Raw genomic sequence first — 26281 nt, forward strand, 5'->3', positions numbered from 1 at the left:
AATGTTGTTTCAGACTAATTTGAAGAATAAATATTTATTGTTTCTTCCTCTTGTGCTGAAGTAGAAAGTTCATCATCTTTGCAGTCATTTTCTCATGCCATTTCTACCTTAATTTAATTTGTCCTTGTCCATTTCTCAAGATATGGAAGTGACCAACTCCAAAGATTCCTGAAGATATGTTGACTGCACTTTGCCCCTCTCATTGCCTGCTGGGACTCTGTTTCTCCCATTTTCTCCATTTCCATTGCACCTGCCCTAACAATGCACCCTCCACACTAGCACTCCTGAAATATCTTTCATCTCTCTGAAGTATGGGTTCTCCTCCACCATAGATGGAAGGACTCTCAAGCTATCTGTTCCATTTTCTGCTCAGCTGTTCTCAGCTACTCTTCGTCTCTCTTCCAGAGCCCGGGTAGCTCCTTCCATCCTAGTAGTTTCTATATTCCTTCAAAATGTCTTAATCCTAAAGGTGATGCCACTTCCAGACATAGCATCACTTATCGGATAGCCTGACAGGGACCCACTCATTTTGCCACAACAAAGTACAGTTCTGGTTTGGAGTACTCTAGTTCACTTCTATGTCTCCCCTCATCCCTGTACATCTTCTCACAACATCTTCCTTTTTACAGCACTCCTTACAAAGGAAACAGCAATCTACAAGAACTCCTGTTGACTAATTGGTAGACCGCTGTTTGGGGAAAGCAAAACAGGCAGTGGGTGAGCTCAAAGCAGAAAATGCTGAAAATACTCAACAAATCAGAAACCACCTGTGGTGAGAGACAGAAGGATAATGTTCAATGTCTGAGCTCGGATCACTTTTTGGTAAAAATTTGGAAATCAAGCATATTTAACATTGCAGAGAAGGGTGAGGGTTGGAGAGGATAACCAGATTGTTTGTGATAGGTTTCGCTTGTATCACCCTTCATTTATCTGTCTTTTCTGCAACTTGTTCTCTACATTCTCCCAACTCTGCTGAAAGGTTATTGATCTCAAATGATAACTGGTTCATCTCTACAGATGCTGCTTGCCTTGCTGAGATTTCGAACGTTTTCTGCTGTTTCAAATTTTCAGTATCCACAGCTTATTGCTTGTCAGTCACAGAGTGGGAGAATGCCATGCGTCATACTTGCATTTTATGAAAAACTGTGGCCCTAAGCTTTGTCATTTTAATTTTCCATTTCACACCCACTCTGACTGCTTTTTCTTTGGCCACCCACACGGCCTCCATGAAATGCAATGTAAGCTTAAGGAACAGCGAGCGGCCTGATTAGGCACATTACAACCATCATGACTCAACACCGACTCCTACAATTTCAGGTAATTATCCTTTTCAACATTACGTTACACATTTCAGGCAAATACAGCTTTTGCCTTCTAATAATTGTGGTTAATTTTCCTGCTTCCCCCATTTACACTTTCTCTAGACCAATCTTTTGTTGTTCACTCCCTTTAAAGACTTATATACTCATGTGTTTAATCATTCAATCGCCGCCTCTCCACCCTCTGGCAGATCATCCATTGTATTCTTTTCTTACTTCCCTCTTTCTCTGTTTCTTCAAAACAAATTCTATCTTTAAATTTTGGCTTCTGCTCCCTTCCTTTCCAGCCCTAATGAAGGGTCTCAACCCAGAATGTCGATTGTTTATTCCCCTCCATAGCCACAGCCTAACTTGCTAAGTTCCTCCAGGATTTTGTACACATTGCACAAGATTTCCAGCATCTGCAGAATCTCTTGTGTCTACCTTTATCCTGAGATGGTTCTAATGACCCTAAAATATTTTAAAAAAAACAAAAACTGCTGGAAACAGCCAAGTTCTGACAGTCTTAACTCTGTTTCTCACTTCACAGATGCTGTCTGACCTGCTGAGTAGTCAATCTTTTGCTGTCTTTATTTCAGATCTTTAGAATTGTATCACATCTGTATAAACAATGATCAAGTAGTGAAAGCCTTGTTTTGTATTTTGAGCTTTGGCAATACATTTGAAGCATAACAGGGCAATATTTTTGGGTGGAAGTGTATTTGCAAAAGTAAAAGTTAAATCTTCACCCTTGTTTGTCGGGGCAGTAGGATAAGTAACATTATGTTCCCTTCAAAAACCATTCTATTATTGAAATGCACAAACTCTAGGACTACATTCCCTTTAAACAGAACTGCCAAGTTGAAGTATAAAATATTACTTTGAGAAAATCTTTTCCACTGGAAAGAAAAATAGAAAAAGATAATATTTTATTCACATTCTGAAGCAAGATTTGATTTTAATTGTTTTTAAATCTTTTTTAGATATGCATGTTATTAGATGGCATACATAATGAAAGTGGCTTTAAATTTGAATAAATTTTCATAATAAAGTAGTTGGATGCCTTGCAGTGGAGGCTAGCTAGAGGGGTAGTGTGTCCTGCCTTTAGCAGTAAAAAATTTAAAAGAAGGAAGAGACAGGATATGTACATAGGCAGTGCTCTGACCAATGTAATTCAAAGTGGTAAGTAGGACATCATTAATTTTGGTAAAATAAAAGGTACACCTGAGAATTTCCTTATTGTGTGGAGCAAGGAACTATAAAGAGATTTAATATACTGTGTATACAACTCATTAAAAATAGTAGTCTGGTGTAAGATATTAAAATGAAATTATTCCTTCAATGCAAGGAGGCTAGAATGTGAATGACAGAAATTTTATATTTTAGTTGGTTAGAGTGTTTGTCAGATTCAAATCTCAGACCAAAAATTTATCAAAACTCTGCAGGCCTGGCAGATACGGTTGTGAATTGTGGTAGGCAATTTGAACAAGAAGTTCCAGAAACAGTCCCGTCCACAGCTGCAGTGGAACATAGTGTGGGGGTGTTAATGAAAAAGACTTAAATATTTGTAACCATCATCAACCTGAAATGTTGACTGAATAATTCATCTTGGTCTCCTCCCGGGTTCAGTAAAGTCAGTCTTCAGCCAATTGAATTCACTCCAAAGTGTATCAGGAAACTGCTGAGAGCATTAGATCCAGCAAATTATATGGGCCCTGACAGCATTCCACTTGTAGTGGGTCGAGCCAAGCTGTTTATCGAAAAGTACAACACTAGTCTGTACCCAACAATTTGGAAAATTGCCCAGTTAGATCCTGCCCAGAAACAAAAACAAAGCTCTTCCAATCTGTATACTTGATGCAATTATTTTATCACCAATCAATGGAAAAATGATGAAAGGCACTGTCAACAACTTACTGACAAATAATCTGCTTGTTGATGCTCAGTCTGAGTTTCACTTGTGGAGCTTTAGACCTCATTAGCCTTAATTCAAACATGTTCAAGGAGATGACCTTTGCATTAAGTCAGCATCTGGATGAGTGTACCTAAAGATAGCTCAGGTAAAAGTGAATTAATTTACAAGAATCCAGAAGAAAACCCTTCAATATTTGGAGCAATACCTGGCATAAAGTACAGCTGTTGTGGTTGGAGCTCCATCATTTTAGCTTCAGGTTATCACTGCAAGAATCCTTTCAGGCAGTATCCTTAGCCCGACTATCTTCAGCTACTTCACTACAAATTTTTTTCGTCATAAAGTCAGAGCAGGAATGCTTGTTAAAGATTACATAATGTTCAAGTTTACTTCACAGAAAATGTGGGTATCCATGGCTGCAGGCAGTAAGACTTAGACAGTATTCAAGCTTGGGCTAATAAGTGGCAAGTAACATTTTTGTCACATAATTGCCATTCAGTTGACATCAACAAAAGTGCGGCAACCAGCTATGCTCATTATTTGCTGGCATTGCCATCACTATGAACCCCTCCATCAAGGTACTGGGGTGGATGTGGCAGGTGGTGAATGGTCACCAACCCTTCCATATACATGCAGTAATGGGTGTCCTGAAGGAAGTATATCACCTCCTGACTCACAAATCTTTTTCACCATCTCTAACAATCAAGTCAGGAGACTGGTGAATACTCTCTAAAAGCATCCAATAAGTTCTATACCAGTCTTGTGATGATTCCTTCCAGAAAGATGGACCAGGGCAGCAGGCATATCTGCAGGAAGCCATCCAACTTGAACACTATATCAAGACCAAAATACATCTCCATTCATTTTTTAACCAGAGTCTAAATTCTGCAAATTATATCTAAAAATGCAGAAAAATACCCTCACTAGAATCCTATCTTCAGTCTGATATTAAATCAATAAATTTGTTTATCATTGCCTGTGGCACTGATGTACAATGAAAAACTTTGTTTTGCATGCAATCCATACAAGTATTTTAATCATTTTAGTACAAGTAATAGAATAACATAATGTATATATGTATAGTTCCAGAGAAAGTGCAGTGTAGGTAGACAATATGGTACAACAGTTCATCTTATCATACTAGTAGACCATTCAATAGTCTTATAACAGCAGGATAAAAGCCATTCTTGACCCTGGTTGTATGTGCTTTCAGGCTTTTGTATCAGACCCAGCTGTTCAGAAATCATCGGAGAGAAACTTTTCATACAGAAGTTAGCTGTATCCAAACTTAAAAACAATTGCTGTGCCAGTTACAATATTAAAGATGGAAATTCTTTTTTGTTCCAATAAACCACAAACAAACTGCACTATGAAGTGCTGTAAAAGTCCATCCTAGTCCCCAATAGCTGGCAACAGACATTGGTTACATGGACCTCAATCATAAAGGAGAGTGTCAGTACACTTGGCAATAAACCGAAATGCAAGAGGATACCCTGCTAGTATTGGTTTAGCCTCCAGTTTCATTGGCTTTTCCTGCTTGTCTAATAATTCTTCACTTCACAGGAAGTCCAAACAGTTTATTTGGTTGATCAAGCTAGCAATATGACTGGTGCAATCTGATTACATTCTGCTTGGCAAATAAGAAAAAAAGCCAGCAAAAGCAACTGTATCCCTTGTTGGAAGCAGGTGACATTTATAATATGCAGTTAAGTCATGAATTTCCATTAAAGAAATATAAGCACTAGCTTGAAGTTCAAAGCTGTGACATATAATTTAAGTTTTGTAACCTTGTTTTGCATTTTTTTGGGGGGAAATCAAGAACAGTTCCTCCAAGGCAATTTCTATAAGTATATATCAGGGTTCTGTATTGTTGGTAATACAAATTATCACCTTTGAAACCAAACATAAGCAAACTCTGGCTTTTGGTTGCACTTAAGTCAAAAAAAACACAATCATGTAGAGTCAATTTTACTTTTTTCAAGAACACAATGCAAACTGTACATTTTTTTCAGATTTCTCAGGAAATATGAAATAAAAATTGAAATTGCTAGAAACACACATCCTTTTTTATCTAATTTTAAGGTGGTTATTGTGTTGACTTAACTAGCACCTTATATAGGTGTACCAGATTTTCCCTTGTATACACTTGCTATGACAGTTATAATTGACTGCCCAATCATGCAATCCAATGTAATTTCTACTGAGTCAACTGAGCTGTAATAAATATTGCAAGTCTGATACAAATTCTTACAGTGTGTTCAAGCTTTCAGCAAACAAGGTTACTGTTTCTTATAGTTAGCTCACTATTGCTGAAGTCACAATATCACTGAGGAAATTACTGCAGGACAGCACAGTGATAATGAATAATGGGGTGAATGACAGTCAACATTTTACAAGAGATTTCTATGAGAATCTGCTTAAGAAGAGAGATATTAAAAGTAATATCAACTTTTAGCATACTCATAATAAAATTTAATGACAAATACACATGAAGAGTGGAATAATTGTTGACAGCTTGTTCTACACAGGGGTTAAGACTATCTCCACATGCAATCGGAAATTTAATGCAAAAGGGATGCTGCACTGTGATCATTAACTGTGCTGAATGCAGCCCATTCTCAACTGGTGATAATAATCTCATCTCTTGATCATTAATGCTCTCTGAAAATTGTCTTTTCCTACATTTCTAATGATAATAACATAGCTGGAATTTAGTTGGGGGATGGACTCCCTCATACTGATCATGGAACTCTGAGTCTGAGATTGGTCAGACTTGTCTCACATTGCTGGCTTAGATATGTCAAATGGATTCAGTGAAGCCTGAGATCAAAGCAAATCACAGAAGGTTTTTAAATTTAAAGCAACAGCTCCCGTAATTATTCCATCCCCATGGAATAAAACTATTCCTACAAAATGTCAACTATTTTCTGACAGGTGCAAAGAAAATTTCAGTTCTTTTCAATGACTGTTTCCAAATTTCACTTCATAATATTTATTTAAAATGCACCATTTTCCTTCTTGTATAAGTATTCTTTCTTAACACCATCCTATACATATACGTACTGTATATATGGATTAAAAAGATGGCACCAGTGAACAATGCACCAAAGGCAACTTCCTTCAGACAAATTACAAAACTACTTCTTACTTTCATTTCTTCTTTCAAATATGATTCTGATACTAATGGAACCTATGATTTACATTTTCATGGTCACTTACAGGCCGACTTTGCGATCTGGCACATTGCTGTCTTCTGCAGAATTTGGTGAGGCTTCAAGCAATATGTGTGGCCATGAGGCCGACAAGCCTGGAGACTGGCACAAATCTATGATCAACTCCATTTCTCAGTGACCTAGTTGATTAAAGTCTTGAGGAAGATTGAAATCAACGAGGACAAGAAAGGAAGAAAGGAAGACAAGTAGGTGTTCAGCGCCGTCTGCCTGCACTTGACCTGTCTATCTCGCCCTCACACTCGCTGCTGCCAGAGGAAGGAGCCTACGTTCGACCGGTCTCTCTTTCTGCTGCCAGAGGAAGGTGCCTACATATGACTGGTCCCTCTCTCTCATTCACTGCTTCTGGAGGAAGGTTCCTGGATTCAACTGGTCTCTTTATCTCTCTCGCTCAACACTGCTGGAGGATGGTACCACAGTCTTGGGACTTGGGCAAGGTTCAAACAATGCGGTTTGTGGATTGAAGTCCGTAGTTCATATTATTAAGTGTTATTCCTTTTTTATTGCCATTTTGTGCAATTTTGATTGGGGTGGATTGGCTCTGCGGCCTGCAGTTAATGAACAACACAGCACCAAATTGAACTGATCTGAACTGAACTGAACATTGCTAGACTGTTTCAATGACTTTGTCATTTGATATTTCACATTCTGTGTTTTTCGCTCTGTTTGCCATTTGCAGGATGTGTTCTATTTTTGCACATTTGGATTTGATGAGGGGTTGAAAGGAAACATTCTTTCACCAGAAGTTGATTGGAATTAGGAACCATTGCCTGAGAAGATGGTGGAAGCAGAGACTCTCACAGAATAAAAAGAACTTGAGAAATTGAATCACCAAGGCACAGACAGACATTGACTGATAAATAGAAAATGTATAGTTAACTACTTAATGTTCGGCATGAATAGGGAGGGGATGTGCAAGGGGCCCAGTGCTATACTGTATGATTTTCAAACTCTTTGAAAAATAGACCCTTCCAGAAATGCAGCCTGTAGTTGACTAGGCTACCAATGACCATCCAGATTTATGTGGGATCTCCCTGAGTTTGTCATGGCAACTAATGAAAATTGCTTGACCTTTGTGAAATTCAGAGCAGATTGGTTCACTCCAAGTAGGAAATCTCACCTCTTGAGTCACAAATGTATCTTCCTGGCTGCATATGCTGCTTGCTGGAATCTCTGAAGTATAGATACATGAAGCTAATGGTCATTTAAACACTGTAACTCCCAGCTAGATCAATCTTACACAGCCTGATGGCACTGATTTTCTCAATTCAGAAGAACAATTCTATCAGTGGGTATTTTCATAAAGGAAGGGCTACCTTCAAAATTCTGTTAAGGTTCCACAGTTGTTTGAATTACAATGACCTCCTGCAGTAGTTTTTCCTCAGAAAGAAGCTGGGGTTAGGCTGTATCCTGACTTCTAAACATTTTTTAAAAATTTCAACTAAGTCAACTTTTTAAAATGCATGTGATTGGCTGCAGAATTAATTGAGCAAAACTTTGTAGAGAAAATAAAAATATAGTTAAAATCATGGTCTTATCAGCAGCTGCAGTTATTACAGTGCACCAACCAATGTGGATTAGACTGAAAGGAATTTCTTTAAATAGTGAAAATCAAACTATCAGCAGCTTAGCGCTAGTCACAAACAGCAGACACATTCCAAAGTCATCATCATGAGAGAAGCAAATTTAGAAAGCCCAAGGCTACTTACTTAAGAAGAAAATAAGCTGCAATTTATGAGATCTATAGACAAAAATGAAATGCATTTATTTTCTTTTGTTAGTAACAGGGTGGGACATGATAGTATGCCTTTAAAATTAAAAATATATGTTCAATATAAATGTAATTGAATCCAACATTATATCTTTTATTATTCATAGACTACATCTATTTTTATACTTCGAATTCTTAATTTCTGAGTTTTCGTGCCATCACTTCCTATATCCAGACTCCTCCTGGTTTTGGAAAAATCCTGCTTTATGGTCTTTCATGAGCAAAACCTGCAACAACAGTCACTTGGTATAGCAGCAGAAATAGATACCTGCTGTGTTTTTTATATATATTTATATTTGTATATGGTATGCCAAATTCTAACTATATTCACAGCTGTCTTGCTTTTGGATACTAATGTGTGGGTACAAACTACAGGAATAGTTTGCATCTGAAACCTCAAGCCTCCTTTTTTTTTAATTATTGCGCTGTAGTTAATTAGCTCATTATCTATTTGATTTCATTATGCACTGAACAAAGAACATTTTTTTCACTTTGATCTTTGGCAACATGGGCAAATAATGATTATATTTTTATTCCAAACAAAGCAATTTATTATCCAGAGTTTCTTGTGCATACTTCAGGACGTGATAGAATGGTGTAGTTTTGCTTGTTGCTCCACAGATTAAAATTTCTGCAACAGCCGAAGGCTGGTGAAGATCTGTAGTCTGGATCTACTTTCATCGTGTTAAACTCGATGTTACCTGCTAAGCGTAATGTAGCTGGTGGAGGTGTTGGGGAAGGTGAGTTGCATTTAATTATGCAAGGTCCACATGAATCAGTGCAGAGGTAGGGTATTGGGAGCAGGAGGACATAATTCGGGGCAGAGATTGAGGGCATGATGACTGGCATGGGGGAAGGAGGAGGTTACTGTGAGTGCAGGGCTTGGAGTAACAGGTGTAGGCCGGGTATGATTGGGCATTATCCTTTCAGCACAGTGAGTGATCAGTGAGGCTATAATTACTCCACAGCCCTTCCACAAAGATGATGCCAGAAAGATGTTGCTAATGTGGCAGTGCCCATCGAAGGTACCCCAAGGGCTGTGTGGTCAAGTTCCTGTGAACTGCACTTAGCAAACATTGCACTGGTAATTATGCCAGAATGCAAGAGTGATTGATGCTATAATTTTCAAATTAAAGAAATGACTCACTTGTGGTATTATCAGGTTTTACTTAGGGAACAAGAAGAGGGTTCTTATTTTGCAGCACAAAATCAGGCCATTTTGCTCATTGAATCCATGCTGTCATTTCACACCAATCTAATTTTACCCTCTCCACCTTCCCATGAACTCTCCCTAGATTCTCCTATGAGGGGCAACTTGCAATGGTTGATTAACATTCCAAACCCCACGTTGTCGGATGTGGGAGGAAATCAGAGCACCCAGCGGAACTTTCTGGTGGGCTGCAATCGTCACAAGCACCCCACCTGATAGCTTGAGGCAGTGTGAGTTTTAAAAAAAGCCCAGGGCTTTTTTAAACATTTCATTGGGCTGCAGTCGTTGTGAGCAGTCGCTTCTTTGGTTGAGACAGTACAAAATTGAAAAAGGGCTTGAGACATTCAGAACTTTTTGGTGGGCTGCAGTCACAGCCATCTATTAGGCACTTGGCAAAGGCCAATAAAAAGAAGCCAGGTGTAAATAGAGCAGGGGTTGTAGGAGTTGAACAGTGTTAGAGTGGTCAGGCTTTGGCAAGAACAGCGGAGGCTCTAAGTAAGTTTCTACGAAGTTTTTTTTTCCTCTTTCTTTCTCTATTAGTGCATACTAGTATAAGAAGAATGGGTCCAGGATTAGTGGTGTGTTCTTTGTGTGAGATGTGGGAATTCTGGGAGATCTGTAGTCTCCCTGATAACCTTATCTCCATGAAGTGCAATGAACTGCAGCTCCTTAGAGACCATTTCAAGTTGGTAAGCCATGAATTGCCCCACACAAAGCCATGCTGGCTCTCCTTAATTAGATCATGAATTTCCATATGCACATCTATATTACTCCTGTGCATTCTCTCCAGCAATTTCCCAACAACTGTTGTGAGATTCACCAATCTATAGTTCCTAAGATTTTCCCTTGTTCCCTTCTCAAACAGAGGTACAGCATTAGCCACTTAGCAGTCCTTTGGGACCTCACCTGTGCCTAGAGAGGACATGAAGGTAGTGGTCAAGGTCCCAGCAGTGTTATCTTCTGCCTCCTTCAATAATCTGGGATAAATCCCATCAGGCCCTGGGGATATATCCACCTTAATACTCATTAGCAGGCCCAACACTTCCTCCTCCTTGACCTCTAAATGCCCTAACATATTTACACACACATCACTGATCTCTCCTGGTCCTCTGTGTCCTTTTCCTTGACAAGTAGTGAAGCAAAGTACTCATTAAGCACCTCACTCTATTCTCCACATCGAGCAAATGTTCCCCTCTTTATTCTTGAGTGGTCCTACCCTCTCCCTTGTCATCCCCTTGTTCTTGATATATATACAGAATGCCTTAGGATTCACCTTAATCCTACTGGCCAAAGACTTCCCATGGCCCTCCTGTCTTTTGCTATTCCCTTTTTTAGTTGTTTTCTGACTTCTTTATAATTCTCATGTACTCAATTTGATCATAACTTCCAAAGCTTTACATAGTTTTCCTTTTTCTTCTTGACTAAATTTGTCACCTCTCTGGATATCCAAGGTTCTCTAATCTTTCCATCTTTGTCCTTCCTTCCAACAGGAACATACCTCTTCTGCACTCTGTGCAATTGATCACTAAGCACCCTCGATGTGAATGTGTGGTGGAGGAATTGGAGCATGAGGCAGGGGTTCAGATTTCTGGAACATTCTGGATCATTTCCCTGTGGAAACTGTGAACTGTTCAATAGGGACAGGTTACACCTGAACCCGAGTGGGATCAGTAACTTTGCACACAGGTTTGCTAGAGCTGTTGGAGAGTGTGTAAATGAATTTGGCAGGATGGGAACTGGACTGATAGGTCAGAGGATATATAAGTAGTCGTTGTTATATTAGTAGATATGGTGTGTAGTGAGACTGAGAGGAAGAACAGGCAGCTATAATCATAGGGCAAAATTGCAGTCAGTGGGATGAGTTGAAGTATAACATTGGGAACAAATTGAAAAAGGTGATGAATACAGGACTGAAGATGTTATATTTGAAGGTACATAGTGTACAGAATAAGGTAGGTGAATTTATAATGCAGTTAGAGATTCGTAGGTGTGACGTTGTGAGCTGGGAATATACATTTATCGAAAGCATGAACAAATAGGCAGAGGGATTGGTGTGGCTCTGTTTGTAAAATATTAAATATAAAATATTCAAAGAAATAGGTGACATAGGATTGGAGAATGTGGAATCACTATAGATAGAGATAAAAGAACTGCAAGGGTACAAAACCCAGATGGGAGTTCTCTACAGGCCTCCAAACAGTAGCCAGGACATGCGTTACAAATTACAATGGGAAATGGAAAAGGCATGTGAAAAGAGCAGTGTTACAATTGTCATGGGGAATAGTCACGTCAGGTAGATTTGGAAAATTAGGTTGGCGTTGGATCCCAAGAGGGGACATTTGTAGAATGCTTACGAGATAGCTTTTCAGAGAAGATTGTGGTTCAGTCCTCTAGGGAAAAAGGCAATTCTAGATTGGATGCTGTTTAATGAAACCAATTTGACTAGGGAGCTTATGTTAAAGGAACCCTTAGAAAGTAGTGATAATAATATGATAGAATTCACCATGCAGTTTGAGAGGGAAAAGCTAAACTTAGATGCATCAGTATGAAAGTGGAATTTAGGAAATTACAGAGGCATAAGAGAGGATCTAGCCAAAGTTAACTGGAATGGGATACTAGCAAGAATAATAGCACAACAGCAATAGCTGGAGTTTCTGGGAGCAAATCAGACATACAGGATAGAAACATCCTAAAGGTGAAGAGAAATTCTAAAGGAAGGATGATGCAACCGTGGCTGACAAGGGAAGTTAATGACAGCATAAAAGCAAAAGAGAAGGCATATAATTAGTGGGGAGTTAAAAGATTGGCAAGCTTTTAAAAACCAACAGAATGCAATTAAAAAGCTATAAGGAGAGAAAAGATTAAACGTGAAGGTTAGCTAGTCAATAATATCAGAGTGGATACCAAAAGGTTGTTTTTCAGATTTACAGGTATAATGAGCAGAAGAGAGTAGATATCGGACTACTCAAAAGTGATGCGGGAGAGGCAGTAATGGGGGACAAGAAATAGCAGACAAACTTAATAAATATTTAGTGTCATTCTTTACTGTGAAAAACACCAGTAGGATGCCAGTGTCAGGAGGCAGAAGTAAGTGTAGTTACTATTACCAAGGAGAAGGTGCTTGTGAAACTGAGAGGTCTGAAGGTAGATAAGTCACCTGGACCAGATGGACTACACCCCAGCATACTGGAAGAGGTAGCTGAAGAGACTGTGGAAACATTAGTTATGATATTTCAAGAATAAATAGATTCTGGAATGATTCCAGAGGACTGGAAAATTTAAGAAGTAGACAGAAGAAGGAAAATCATAGACCAGTTAGCCTGACCCCTGTGGTTGGGAAGTTGTTGGAGTTCATTATTAAGTATGAAATTTCAGGATACTTGGAGGCACATGATAAAATAGGCCATAGTCAGCATGGGTTCCTTTAGGGGAAATCTTGCATGACAAATCTGTCGGAATTCTTTGAGAAAATAACAAGCATGATAAAGGAGAATTGGTAGACGTTGTTTACTCGAATTTTCAGAAGGCTTTTGACAAGGTCTGACATGAAGCTCCTTAACGAGATAAGATCCCATGGTATTATGATAACAGCCTGAATAGAATATTGGCTAACTGGCAGGAGGCAAAAATTGTGAATAAAGGGAGCCTTTTCTGGTTGGCTTCTGGTGACAAGAGGTGTTCCACAGGGGTCGGTGTTAGGACAGCTCCTTTTCACATTAAATATCAATTATTTAGATAACAGAATTGATGCTTTGTGGCCAGGTTTGCAGACGATACAAGTTTCCAGATAGCTGGAGGGGAAGGTAGTGTTGAGGAAGCAGGCAGACTGCAGAAGGCTTTGATTGGGAGAATGGGCAAAGAGTGACAGATATATTATAGCATAGGGAAGTGTATGGTTATGGAGCTTGGTGGAGGGAATAAAGGGATAGATTATTTTCTAAACAGAGAGAAAATACAAAAATCAGATTTGAGAGTCCTTGTGCATGATTCTCTGAAGGTTAATTTGCAGGCTATGTCAGTGGTGAGGAAGGCAAATGCAATGCTTGCATTTTCTTTGAGAGTATTTGAATATAAAGGCAAGGATGTAATGCTCAGGTTTTATAAGATATTAATCAAACCACACAGAGTATTGTGAGAAGATTTTTGGCCCTTTATCTAAGGAATGACTTGTTGGCATTGTCAGTCACGAGAATTATTCAGGGAATGAAAGGATTAACAAATGAAGAGTACTTGATGGCTCTGGGTCTGTACTCCTGTACTTGCTGGAGTTTAGAAGAATGGTGGCGGGAGTCGGTGGGGGATGGATCTCATAGAAACCTATTGAATATTGGAAGGCTTAGATAAAGTATGGAGAGGATGTTTCCTATAGTGTGGGAATCTAGGCCCAGATGAATAGAGGAATGACAATTTAAAACAGAGATGAGGAGGGATTTATTTAACCAGAGGTGGCGAATCTGTGGAACTCATTGTCATAGATGGCTGCAGAGGCAAAATTATTTGGTATAGTTAAGGCAGAGGTGGATAGGTTTTTGATCAGTTAAGGGTGTCAAAGATTTTGGGGAGAAGGCAGGAAGACAAGTTTGAGAGGGGTAATATATCACTCATAATGGAATGGTAGAACAAACTCGATGTGCTGAATGGACTAATTCTGTTCATGTGTCTCATGGTCTGAATTCCAGGGAGATCGTTATGGGGAGAATGTGTAAATTCCACACAGAGATCACCGGAGGTCAGGATTAAACTGAACTGTGTGTTACACGAGGGTGACGGAGGAGAACCCAAATGCGGGACACTGGCACATCGACTCAGTTGGGGAGGCTGGCTAAGACCTGAACGGAGAGCAGGAAACCAGAGGGATCTTGACAAGGAGACGGAATTCACAGGGACTCTCTAGAAACTAGAGCAGAACTTAGAACTAACGGTTCTAATCAGAACAGGGAGTGAAGTATCACACGAGAATTGACCAACGAACTGGCAACCTGTGATAGAGTCATCCTCGTATTTATTTTCCAGTCTCTGATGAAAGCCGGGTGTACGGTTATTGGGTAACTAGCAGCAATTGACTGAAATTGGGGCATGATCAGGGAGAAAGAAGTGTTAAAGGGGAACGGCCAACCGGAACCATGACACTGTGAGGTCAGCTCCAGATAGGTGCAAATACCATGGAGCAAGCTGCAGTATGAGGTAGATCTGGTCCCTGTATCATTGTCAATAAATGAAGAAGCACGGACTCTGGTCTTCTCAATTTACTTGAAGTTACTCGACATTCAGTGGCAGGAATTGCTGATGACTGACACTGAACACAGCCTTATAGGAATAAAGGTCTGAACTTAATGCTAAAGGCTTGAATGTTTATTGCAAAATTTATCATTTTCTATGATAAAATTACCATGAAGAGAAAAGTCAGGTGTTTATTGTAACGTCTCTATGGAATTTATTTTTTTCCAGATCCTCGTTGAGCTTGATGGCTGATGTATGAAGGTGACCAGATAAGTGTCCAAAATGCATGTAGAACATGCCTAGATGGCACCTTGAAAATTTGATTCAATGTATGGCTTATCAATGCCAAGGACAGAGGAAGACCTTCACAGCACATGCTAAAGACTGCAGCAGTGGGACATGTCTGATTATCAACATTTCCCAGTGTTGATGAAAAATTATCAACTCAAATATTTACTGTTTCTCTCTTTGTAGATGTTATCCGACTTGATGAGTATTTCCAGCATTTTATATCAGACCTGCATTGTCAGCTGTTTTCTCATTTTTTTGCTTTTATTGAACGCAGTGTCAGTGAGTGTTTAGAAGTACAGGTCACAGTTGCCTGCAGCCACAGGCAACTTCATGGATTGGAAAGGTGGTCATTAGTCAAGCCTGCAGCTGGACTTCTACAATGGTTTGGGTCTTCCTTCTTTTTAGCATGGAGAATTCTGGCTCTCTCAAATAAACACAGCAGCTCTCCTGAGAGAGCTAGCTTGTTCAGAGCAGTAATCATCTGTTAGAATGATGTATCACCACTGCTCGTGTGGAGTTCAATGATGTTGCTGAGAAGAAAAATGGAAAGTGGCCATGGACAGATTCTTAGGAGATCAACTCAAAGATGTGTTGCTCTAAGCCAAAAGCATATTGGACAGAGGAAGTGCAATATTTCCATCTTCAAATTCATCTCTCTAATCTTTAGTGATGGTAGAAATGATCAAACCTGATTCTGACCACAACCTCACAGGACTTCTGGTTGCTTTCTGCCTCTAATACCATCTTCTTCCCAGACAAAAAAAAAAACGTGTATAAGCTGAGGGACACAGCATGGGCAATGTAAGACAACATGCAAATAGGCACATGGTATTGCATGAATCTTGTTCTTATCAATTCTTCAAACTTGTTCTTAGTTTGATAACCCAACATCGTCTTGTGTGAAAGAGCAGTGGGTGAATTGGATTTATCATCTAAGAGAATTCCTGTTTACACAGTTCATTGTTAATAATAAAGTTCATTGTTGATCATTTATTTTCCTTTCTGCTTTTAATCAAAGATTTAGGTTCACCTTACTATTAAACTGGATTACCATCATTATTGTGGCGGACAATGAGTTTCATCAATGATCCCTTCAGAATTTACAATGGAGATTCCATATAGAATGGAAACAGCTTCAAAACTGAAGTAGTCTACACCCTGGATCTAAGCCAATGAGTTAACTTTAAGACTTCAACTATCTATGGGGTCACATAGCATGAAAGAGGTGGAGCTAAAGTTGGTTACTGAGGGTGACTTCTCCCAGCTTATCAGTGAAACGTGATTTCTTCCTATTCTAATGTCTCTATTTTCCTTTCAGTGTTGCTGGATCATGTCAGTATCTAAAGCAGCAATCAAAGGCTTGCTTCTGCAGAACGGCATGCTGCCATTCTTTCCAACTTGCCGATCAGATGCAGTTCAACATGTCCAATTTCAGCCCAAAGTCGGGCACCTTCGGGGCCTGCACAGCCCTATGGACATGAATTCTCACTAGCGTCACGCACTGAAGCGTAGTGGGAGTTGGGACATTGAAGACAGCATGAGTGGTTATCAGAGGGCTCTGCACTTGTTAATTGATTTGCTGATTCTCAAGTCAGGGAGCTTGAAATAAAAAAAACAACTTTTCAGAATGACTGTAACATCGAAATAGTGACTCTTGTCTCCCATCAGTGTGAAAGGAGAGTCTGTGGGATGTCTAAATGTCGGAGTCAACAGTTGGTTTTTGATGGACTATAGACCATGGTCTCTGCTTGAGGGCTTTGCTTTTGCTTGCATGGTGGGTGGTGGGAATGCTGATGCTTTACTCTAGAATAAGTGGGGGGAAGGGGAGTGTTGATGCTGCTTGTGCATGGGAGGGGGCAGGGGGCTTTGGATTTTATTTTATTTTGTCATTCATTCTTGTGTGTTTTTCTTTTGTTTCGAGGGTATCTGTGGGTATCTATGAATTTCAGGTTGTATATTGTATACATTCTCAGATATTAAATGGAATTATTGAACTATTGAACACAAGCTCTTTGGCCCATTAAACCCATGTGAATCCTCCACTAAGCTGACACTATTCTCTGTATTTGCCTATATCCTCTCTTCTCCCTTCCAGCTCCCGCCACTCATCTATGTGAGAGTAGCAATTTACAATTAACCTACTAATCCATATACCTTTGATATATGAGAGGAAGCTGAAACAGACAAAAGATACTCATTTATTAATGGGCAGTATATGTAAACTCCACACAAACAGCATTGGGGGTAGGGACTGAAGTCACTAGGGCCATCAGGCAATAGCTTTGGTACTTAAGCCACTGTTCTGGCTAATTTCCTTTCATTTTCATTCTTGGCTTATATTTTTCCTTCCAAATCATGATTGCATTTGTGGGTATTCCGCTTCAAAGAGATCCACATGGAGCACATTTCAATAGGTGACCCTCCAACATTGCTAACATTTCTGAAGATCTCATGAGGTCGCTTGATTATTGTAGGAGCTGTTGGGGTTTACACCATCATAAAAAGCTTCTTATCTGACTTAACACATAAGAACACTTGGGGACTATTGTTGTTTCCAAGGCGGAGGCTGTCCCAATTCATTTCTCCCAACCCTTCCTCTCTTACAATAGGAAAATGTAATGTCCTTTCACTTTTAATGTACAAAGGAAATGAAATACAGAAAAAAAAGTCTTTAAATGCTTCATGATGTCCTGGCTATGATCATGGCTTTATTTTCTTCTCGAAGTTGCTATCCTGCTAGCTGTCTGTGAATCTGATTCCTCCAATATGTCTGGTATCCAGAGCAGTGTTCCTAGCCCCAGGCAGATTTTGTGACCATCCCTTTGTCCATGAGAATCTCAAGTGCTACTGAAAAATATCTGATTGTGGGCATGATAGAAGCTAAGTTGGAGGCTCTCAGATGGAGATACATTGATTACAAAAAAAAGCTATGATAACTTTAAAAATAACTGAGATGACACCAGGTGGCGCTCTTAGTGCAATTGTACTAAGTGAACTAAGGATGTAACAAGTGAGATTATAGTACTATTGAAATGAATGAGATAGAAGAACCTGTAAAATAAACCCTGGAGTTGCACAGTTACCGCATCAAATCTGTATTCAAATAATCTATCACCCACAAGCATCTCTAAGTAAAAATGAATAAATACAAAAAGTACAATAAAATGATGCTGGATTTCATTACACAGCCAGGTACCTTTTTGTTAAACAATTAGAAAGATGTATTTGATAAACATTTTTAGAAATATCATTAATTTTTTTGACAATGCACAGTATTGAAAGAAGCTGCAAGCAACACACACAAATTGCTGGAGGAACTCAGCAATTCAGGCAACATCTATGGAAAAAACTACAGTTGACATTTCCAGGTGAGATGTCGACTGTACTTGTTTCCCTGGATGCTGCTTGGTCTGCTGAGTTCCTCCAGCATTTTGTGTGTGCTGCTTGGATTTCCAGCATCTGCGAATTTTCCCTTGTTTGTGACTGAAAGTGGTTGTGGACTCTGCCAGGTCCTTCACTGGTACAAGCCTGCCCCACCACTGAGGAGGCTTTTAAAAAGTTGCTATCCTGCTAGCTGTCTGTGAATCTGATTCCTCCAATATGTCTGGAATCCAGAGCAGTGTTTCTAGCCCCAGGCAGATTTTGTGACCATCCTTTTGTCCATGAGAATCTCATGAGAGTCCATGAGAAGGTGGCATTCATTATTAGGGACTCCCACAATCAGGACATGCCCTCTTCTTATAACTGCTAGCAGGGAGAACACACAGAAGGCTGAAGACACATATTCAACATTTTAGGAACAAGTCCTACTCCTCTTCAATCAGACTTCTGAAGAGTGCACGAACCCCTGAACACTGTCTTGCTATTCCTCTTTCACACAATTTATGTATTTATTTATTTGTTTGTTTGTTTGTTTCTCTATTTATTTAATAAGTTTTCATTTCTTGCTGCCACTAAACAACAAATTTCACAATACACATGTCAGTGATAATAATTCTGATTTGGACAAATAAAACGAGTTGTTTGTTCCATTGATATTTATTGGGTCAATAGAGCAGACTGGTGGCTGGTTGCTCCATAGAGAATCAGCCTGCCCTCTGCTGAGCACAGTTTGGTTTGGCTAGCCTCTGATGTCTGTCAGGCTCGTGCAGACATAGAAGTTCAAAGCAAGCTGGAGGTCAAATGCCAGTGAGTCGGATTTCCTATCCTACTGCTGGATTCATCATTAAGCCCAGTAAACATCACTGCTATGCCGAAGAGAAAGTGGAGTCACTTTGCATCCAATCCATCACCTTTACAACATATCCAGAAAAGGATCTATGTTTGAGTTAATTGAATAGTTTTAATAATATACTTGTAGTTTCAGGTATTGCTTAATTATTTTTCTTCCCACTTCTAAAAGTAACTTATATGTTCACAAACATCAAAGAGGGATCAAAATCATTTGACAACAGTGAGCTGTCAACAGGCAATGGCCCTGTGGACCTGTCTCACGATATGGAACCAGGAGCCACTCTCACTGTCCTCTTGGCTTCTTGAGGAGTCTCGCTCAGCTTCAAACTGCCATCTCAGTTAGCCTTCTGCATCCAGAAAAACTACGCCTGGATGGGTGGATACTTGGGCATCAAATCTGGGCAATACGGGAGGTTGGGCTCAAACCAGTAAGTCAGAGGACAAACTCAACCAATTCTGAAGAAATCTATAAAAACACAAAATGCTGGCAGAACTCAGCAGGCCAGACACCATCTATGGGAGGAGGTAGTGACGACGTTTCAGGCCAAAACCCTTAATCAGGAGTGAAGTAACATGGGGTGGTCAAGGGGGGATAAGAAGTGGGGGGAGGGATAAAGTAGAGAGCTAGGAAGTGATAGGCTGGAGGGAAATGGGCTGGGGGAAGGTGGAGAATTATGGGAAATAAAAGAGAAAGAAAGGTAGGGCTAGGGGGAGATTATAGTGAGGGGGAAAAAGAGAGAGAAAGAGAACCAGACTGAAATAATAGATAGGGATGGGGGTAAGGGGGGGCAGGGGTATCAATGGAGGTCTGTGAGTTGGATTTTCATGCTAGCAAGTAGGAGGCTACCCAGGCGGGAGATAAGGCCTGCCTCATCTTGACGGTAGAGGAGGCCATGGACAGACATGTCGAAGTGGGGTATTGTGGTTGCTTCGGCAGCACATATACTAAAACTGGAACGATACAGAGAAGATTAGCATGGCCCCATGGGGCAAGGATGACACGCAAATTCGTGAAGCGTTCCATATTTTTGTGTTGCCTCTGAAGAAATCTATATCCCTGGGATCATTTAATGCATGACACTGACAGCTCAATGGTGGTTTGACGGAAAATTAGGCAGCAAAACCCAGTAATTTACAGATGACCACCAAGGCTCTGCCTAACTCACAATTCCAGAAGTCAGATGTCTCTCTAATTATGGAACTTCCATTATTAGTGCTTCAATACAAAGCACTGATGAGAGAGGGCCCTGATATGATGCATTAGACGGTGTCACAGAACTGAATTCCTGGGTACTATCATATCAGAGGTTCTGTCCTGGGACTAGCATGTAAGTTGCACAGCAACACCTCTACTTTCTTAGAAGTCTGCACAGATTCAGCATGTCATCAAGAACTGTGACAACCTTCCGTATGCACGGTGATGAGCATCCTGCCTGGTTGCATCATGGCCTGGTATGCAAATACCAATGCCCAGAACGGAAAAGCCTACAAAACATAGTGTATACAGCCTAGTTCATCACAGGCAAACCCCAACCCCCCCACCCCCCCCCCACCATTGAGCACATCTACAAGGAGTGCTGTCACTAGAAAGCAACATCCATCATCAAGGACCCGCACCATCCAGGCCTTGCTCTCTTCTTGCTGCCATATAGAAGAAGACAAAGGAGCCTTAGGTCTTAAACCACCAGATTCAGGAACAGTTATTACCCGATCTGAACCAATATGCATAACTTCACTCACTTCAACTCTGAACTGATTCCACTAATCATGGACTCACTTTCAAGGAAACTACAAATCATATTCTCAGTATTTATTTACTTCTTAGTTAATTTATTATTTTTTCACCTGCACTGTGTGGCATTTTCTGCACATTGTTTTTTTTTGTCAGTCTTTGTGTACAGCTTTTTACTGATTCTTTGTATTTCTTTGTTCTATGTGAATGCCTACAAGAAGAAATGAATTTCAATGTAGTATATGGTGATACATAATGTAGGTCACACAGAGGGCTACCACAGGACATAGAAAACCTGCAGCATCCTTCAGCCCACAAAGTTGTGCCAAACATGTCCCTACCTTAGAAATTACTAGGGTTACCCACAGCCCTCTATTTTTCTAAGCTCCACGTACCTATCCAAAAGTCTCTTAAAAGACCCTATCGTATCCGCCTCCACCACCATTGCCGGCAGCCCATTCCACACACTCACCACTCTCTGAGTAAAAAAATCTTACCCTGACATCTCCTCTGTACCTACTCTCCAGCACCTTAAACCTGTGTCCTCTTATGGCAACCATTTCAGCCCTGGGGAAAAAGCCTCTGACTATCCACATGATCAATGCTTCTCATCATCTTATATACCTCTATCAGGTCACCCCTCATCCTCCATCGCTCCAAGGAGAAAAGGCCAAGTTCACTCAACCTGTTCTCATAGGCATGCTCCCAATCCAGGAAACATCCTTGACTCTGTTGGATTCAAGCTCCCCCCATGTCCATCTGATGACTCCAAGACAAGGAAGTCATCATGAGGCAATGGACAGAGCACTACGAGAGCCTTTTCAGGGATAATTGTTAAGTACAAGAAGCATCCATTGAAATGATCCCCAGCATGAAGTAAGGCTTAAGCCTGATGGCCCGCCAACTCTGGATGAGGTCAACGATGCTATTTCCAAGCTGAAGTGCCATAAAACCCCAGGCATTGATAGGATCCCAGCAAAAGTGTACAAAATGGGCAGAGACATTCTCCTGAGCGAACTCACCAATCCTTTCAGTCCCAAATGACCTACGCAACACAGTAGTTATCTCCCAGTACAAGAACAAAGAGGAGAAATTGGATTGCTCAAGCAAAAGAGGCATTACCCTCATGTCCACTGCCAGGAGGATCCTCGTCAGAATTCTCTTGGACCTACCGTTGCCAAAGGCAACCTCGCAGAGAGTTAGTGTGGATTGCAAGTGAATAGAGGCACATCCGACATGATCTTCGTCCTGCGCCAGATGCAGGAAAAGTTTAGTGAACAGAACTTGGGACTGAATGTGGCATTCATTGACCTGACCAAGGCCTTTGATACAGTCAGCTGTGATGGTCCCTGGAAGCTGAACTGTCCTTCAATATCCCTCACCATCCTGCAGCAGCTCCATGAAGATCAAAGCAGTCAGATTAACCATAACAGTGACCTGTCTAACCCATTCCCCAATTGGTACTAGCGTGAAACAAGGCTGTGCTTTGGTATCAATGCTCTTTGCCATCTCTTTCAGCACGATGCTACTGAAAGTGAAAAAGACCATCTTGGAGAGCATCTACATTCTGTTCTGCACTAACGGAAATATCCTCATTCTCTGCTGCCTTCTCATCCAAACAAAAAACATGCAGGAGCCCATTCTTGAGGTACTATATGCAGATGACAATGCTCTTCTTGGGCACACAGAGGACATGCTGCAGGTTGCAGTCACAGTTCACCATGGTTGAAAGGGTTTTTGGGTTAACGGTCAGTCTGAAGAAAACAACGATCCTGCATCAGAAGCTCTCTCGTGGCGCTTACAACCCACCTCAGATCATCACTGAAGACCACCCTCTCACCACGGTTGAGCAGTTCACCTACCTGGGCAGTGTCGTCTCCAACGATGCTACGTTAGTAAGAGACATTGACAATCGACTCATCAGAGCCAGCAGTGCCTTCGTGCTCCTCCTGAAACACATGTGAAAGAACCACTAGCTACATCTGTCCACAGAAGTCCAGTTGTACAAGGCTGCCATTGTCACAGCACTGCTATAAGGCTCTGAAGCCTGCGTCTACCACAAGCAAATCTGGCCACTCCAGCGCTGCCACCGCTCCATCATTGGAATCAGTTAACAGGATTGTGTCTCCAACAATGAGGTCCTCCAGAAGGCTCAACTTCCCAGCATTGGAGCTACTTCGCTACTCAAGCAGCTTCACTGGTCAGGCCACAACTTGCATGGACAAGTCCAGGTTACTGACCTGAGTAGTATCCTCAGGACAGCTTGCTCAGGGCAAGAGAGATCACGGTGCCCCATGCACGAGGCACAAAGCAGCAGTTTTCTCAGGCAGCAAGTGGCAGCTGTTGGCTTGTGACAGAGACCACAGGAGATCGCTGATCCACCGAGAAGTCAAGAATTTTGAGGAATCCAGAAGAGCAAATAGTGAAGAGAAGAGGAGATGCAGGAAGGATCCTACTCCCCAAGTGCCTACATCCCATCTGTTCCTGTGTCCCTGTTGTTCCAGAGTCTGCAGATCTAGAAATAGTCTCTACAGTCACCAGCAATCATGCCATTGCTCCTGAGGACTCTTCTTCCCTCCTGATCTTCGCAAGCAAAGGACCAGCTATCATCATCATAATGGACTTATTTTGATAATAAACTTGCTTTGAACTTTAAGAAATCAGACACAGCAGAGGGAAACACTGTGGTACTGCCAGTAGGCCTGATGTCTCACAGTCCCAGTGAGCGGACTTCAATCCAAACCTCCAATGGAGTTTGCACATTCTCCCTGTGATCACATGGGCGAACTAAACTCGACTGTGTGGCTCATCTTCAATAACATCCTACCATCAAACACATCTTTCCATCTCCCGTCACTCACTGCTTTCACTTCCTCCATGATTTTATTGTCTAATCATCCCTCCTTCTAATCTCCCTTCAGAAGAGAAACGTTACACCAACATTCACCTCCTACCTTACTTCCAGTCCTTCTAGGTGAGGCAACACTTCACCTGCAAATCAGCTGGGCTTGTCAATTTTATCTAGTGCACGGTCTCTTCTAAAACAAAAAAAAATCTGCAGATGCTGGAAATCCAAGCAACACACACAAAATCCTGGAGGAACTCAGCAGTTCAAGCAGCATCTATGGAAAAGAGTACAGTGGACGATTCAGGCTGAGACCTTTTGCCCGGATGAAGAAAAAGAGATGAGGAGTTAGAGTTAAAAGGTAGGGGTAGGGGAGAGAGAAACATAAGTTGATAGGTGAAATGCCTCCCTTCGAACTCTGACTACTCATCTTTTTTTCTTCAGTCCTGCCAAAGGGTCTCAGCTTGAAACATCAACTGTACTCTTTTACATTGATGCTGCCTGGCCTGCTGAGTTCCTGCAGCATTTGTGCGTGTTCCGGAGTCTTCTACATTGGTGAGACCCAACGTAAATCAGGGGGCGGCTTTATCAAACTCCTGAGCTCAAAGTTCAAAATAAAATTATTATCAATGTACATACAAACCTGAGATTCATTTTCTTGCAGGCATACTCAATAAATCCAAAAACAATAATAGAAACAACGAAATATCCCATCACAGGGTGGACAACCAGTAAGAAAAAGGCAACAAACTGTGCAAATACACAAATAACTAAATAAGCAATAAATACCGAGAATATGAAATGAAAAGTTCTTGAAAGTGAGTCCATAAGCTGTGGGAACAGTTCAGTGACGGGGAAGTGAAGTAAAGTTGAGTGAAGTTATCCTCTCTCATTTGAGAAACTGATGGTTGAGGGGTAATAACTGTTCCTGAGCCTCGTGGTAAAAGTTTTGAGGCTCCTCTACCTTCTTCCTGATTACAGCAGCAAGAAGAAGGACCAGGGTGATGGGTGGTCCCATCATGATGGATGCTGCTTTCCTGCGAGAATGCTCAGTGGTGGGGAGGGCTTTACCACAATTGACTGGGCTGTATTCACTACTTCTGGTGTTTTTATACTAGGCTGTGATGCAGCCAATCAATATACTCTCCACCATACATCTGTAGAAGTTAGTCAAAATTATAGACATCATGCTGAATCTTTGCAAATTCCTAAGAAAGTAGAGGCACTGCCATGCTTTCTTCATAATTAAGTATACATCCTGGGCCCAGGACAGGTATCCTCTGAAATTATAACAAAGAGTGATTTAAATTTTTTGACACTCTCTACCTCTGATCCTTGGAGAGGACTGGCTCATAGACCTCTGCTTTCCTCCTCCTGAACTCAATAATCAGCTCTATCTGCTAAAAGAGGAATTTACTGGCGGTCAACCATTTTAATACTTATTCCCATTCCTGTTTCAACATGTTGCTCAATGCCCTCCTCTTTTGACAATATCAGGCCACTGTCAGGGTGGAGGATCAACACCTCATATTCAATCTAGATAGCCTCCTACCTGATGGCATTAACATTGATTTTTCTTTCTGAAATTTCCCTCCTCCCTCTTCCCTCTTTTTCTATCCCCCACTCTGGTCTCTTACCACCTCTCCTCATCTACTAACAACTCCTCCTGGTGCCCTCCTTCTTCCCTTTCTCCCATGGCCCACTCTCCTTTCTTATCAGATTCCATCTTCTCTAGACCTTTACCTATCCCACCCACCTGTCTTCACCTATCACCACCTAGCTAGTCTTCCTCTCGCTCCCCCCCCCACAATTTTATCCAGGCATCTCCCCTTTATCTCTCCCTTCCTTTCTGGTCCTGAAGAAAGGTCGGAAACTCTAACTGTTTATTTTCCAGAGACACTGCCTGACTTACAGAGTTTTTCCAGCATTTTGTGTGGGTTGCACTGGATTTCCAGCAGTTGCTGAATCTCTTGTGTTTATAGTGTAGCTCAGTTCCTCTGTTTATTCTCTAAACTATACAAAGAAACTAAAACCATATATTTGCAAATGCTGCAAATCTGATAGAAAAACATAAAAGTCTAGAAATTCTCTGCAGGTCGGGCAGCATCTACTGCGAGAGAAACAGGTTGATGGCCTTTTATCAGTACTCTTCTGATGAAAGGTCATTGACCATAAACATGATCTCTGTTTCATTTCCTCATATAGTGGTTGTTCTGCTGAACACTTTCAGCCTTTCCTGTTAACATTTAAGGAAGATAAACAAATTATCCCAAAACTTGATCAGACAAACTCTGCTGCGATAAGTGACAAAGATATTGTATCATATTTTGGGAGCATGTTATTAGCAATTTGATGCTTGAAGAATCTTTTCTACATTTCTTACAATAATAATGATGCAAAGTCAATATAAAATTGACTCCAATGTTTATTCCAGGAACATCTTTTTTTTTTACATCTGATTAAATTTAAATCATATGGCTCACTGCTTCAACATGAAAGTAGAGTGAAATTCACTTCAGAGTAATTTCATTTAAAAAAT

The 26281-nt window shown here is 40.8% G+C and overlaps 1 protein-coding gene and 1 non-coding gene across 3 annotated transcripts in view; one reads left to right on the forward strand and one right to left on the reverse strand.

The window, feature by feature from the left end:
• LOC132404417 (zeta-sarcoglycan) overlaps nucleotides 1-26281 on the reverse strand; it is a 452353-nt gene that overhangs the window by 98671 nt on the left and 327401 nt on the right. The window lies entirely within an intron of this gene.
• Nucleotides 20087-20195, forward strand: LOC132405097 (U6 spliceosomal RNA). The gene has a single exon (XR_009515749.1). It is a non-coding gene; the product is annotated as a U6 spliceosomal RNA (small nuclear RNA).

This window comes from Hypanus sabinus, chromosome 14, assembly GCF_030144855.1.
Source record: "Hypanus sabinus isolate sHypSab1 chromosome 14, sHypSab1.hap1, whole genome shotgun sequence".
NCBI classification, from domain to species: domain Eukaryota; kingdom Metazoa; phylum Chordata; class Chondrichthyes; order Myliobatiformes; family Dasyatidae; genus Hypanus; species Hypanus sabinus.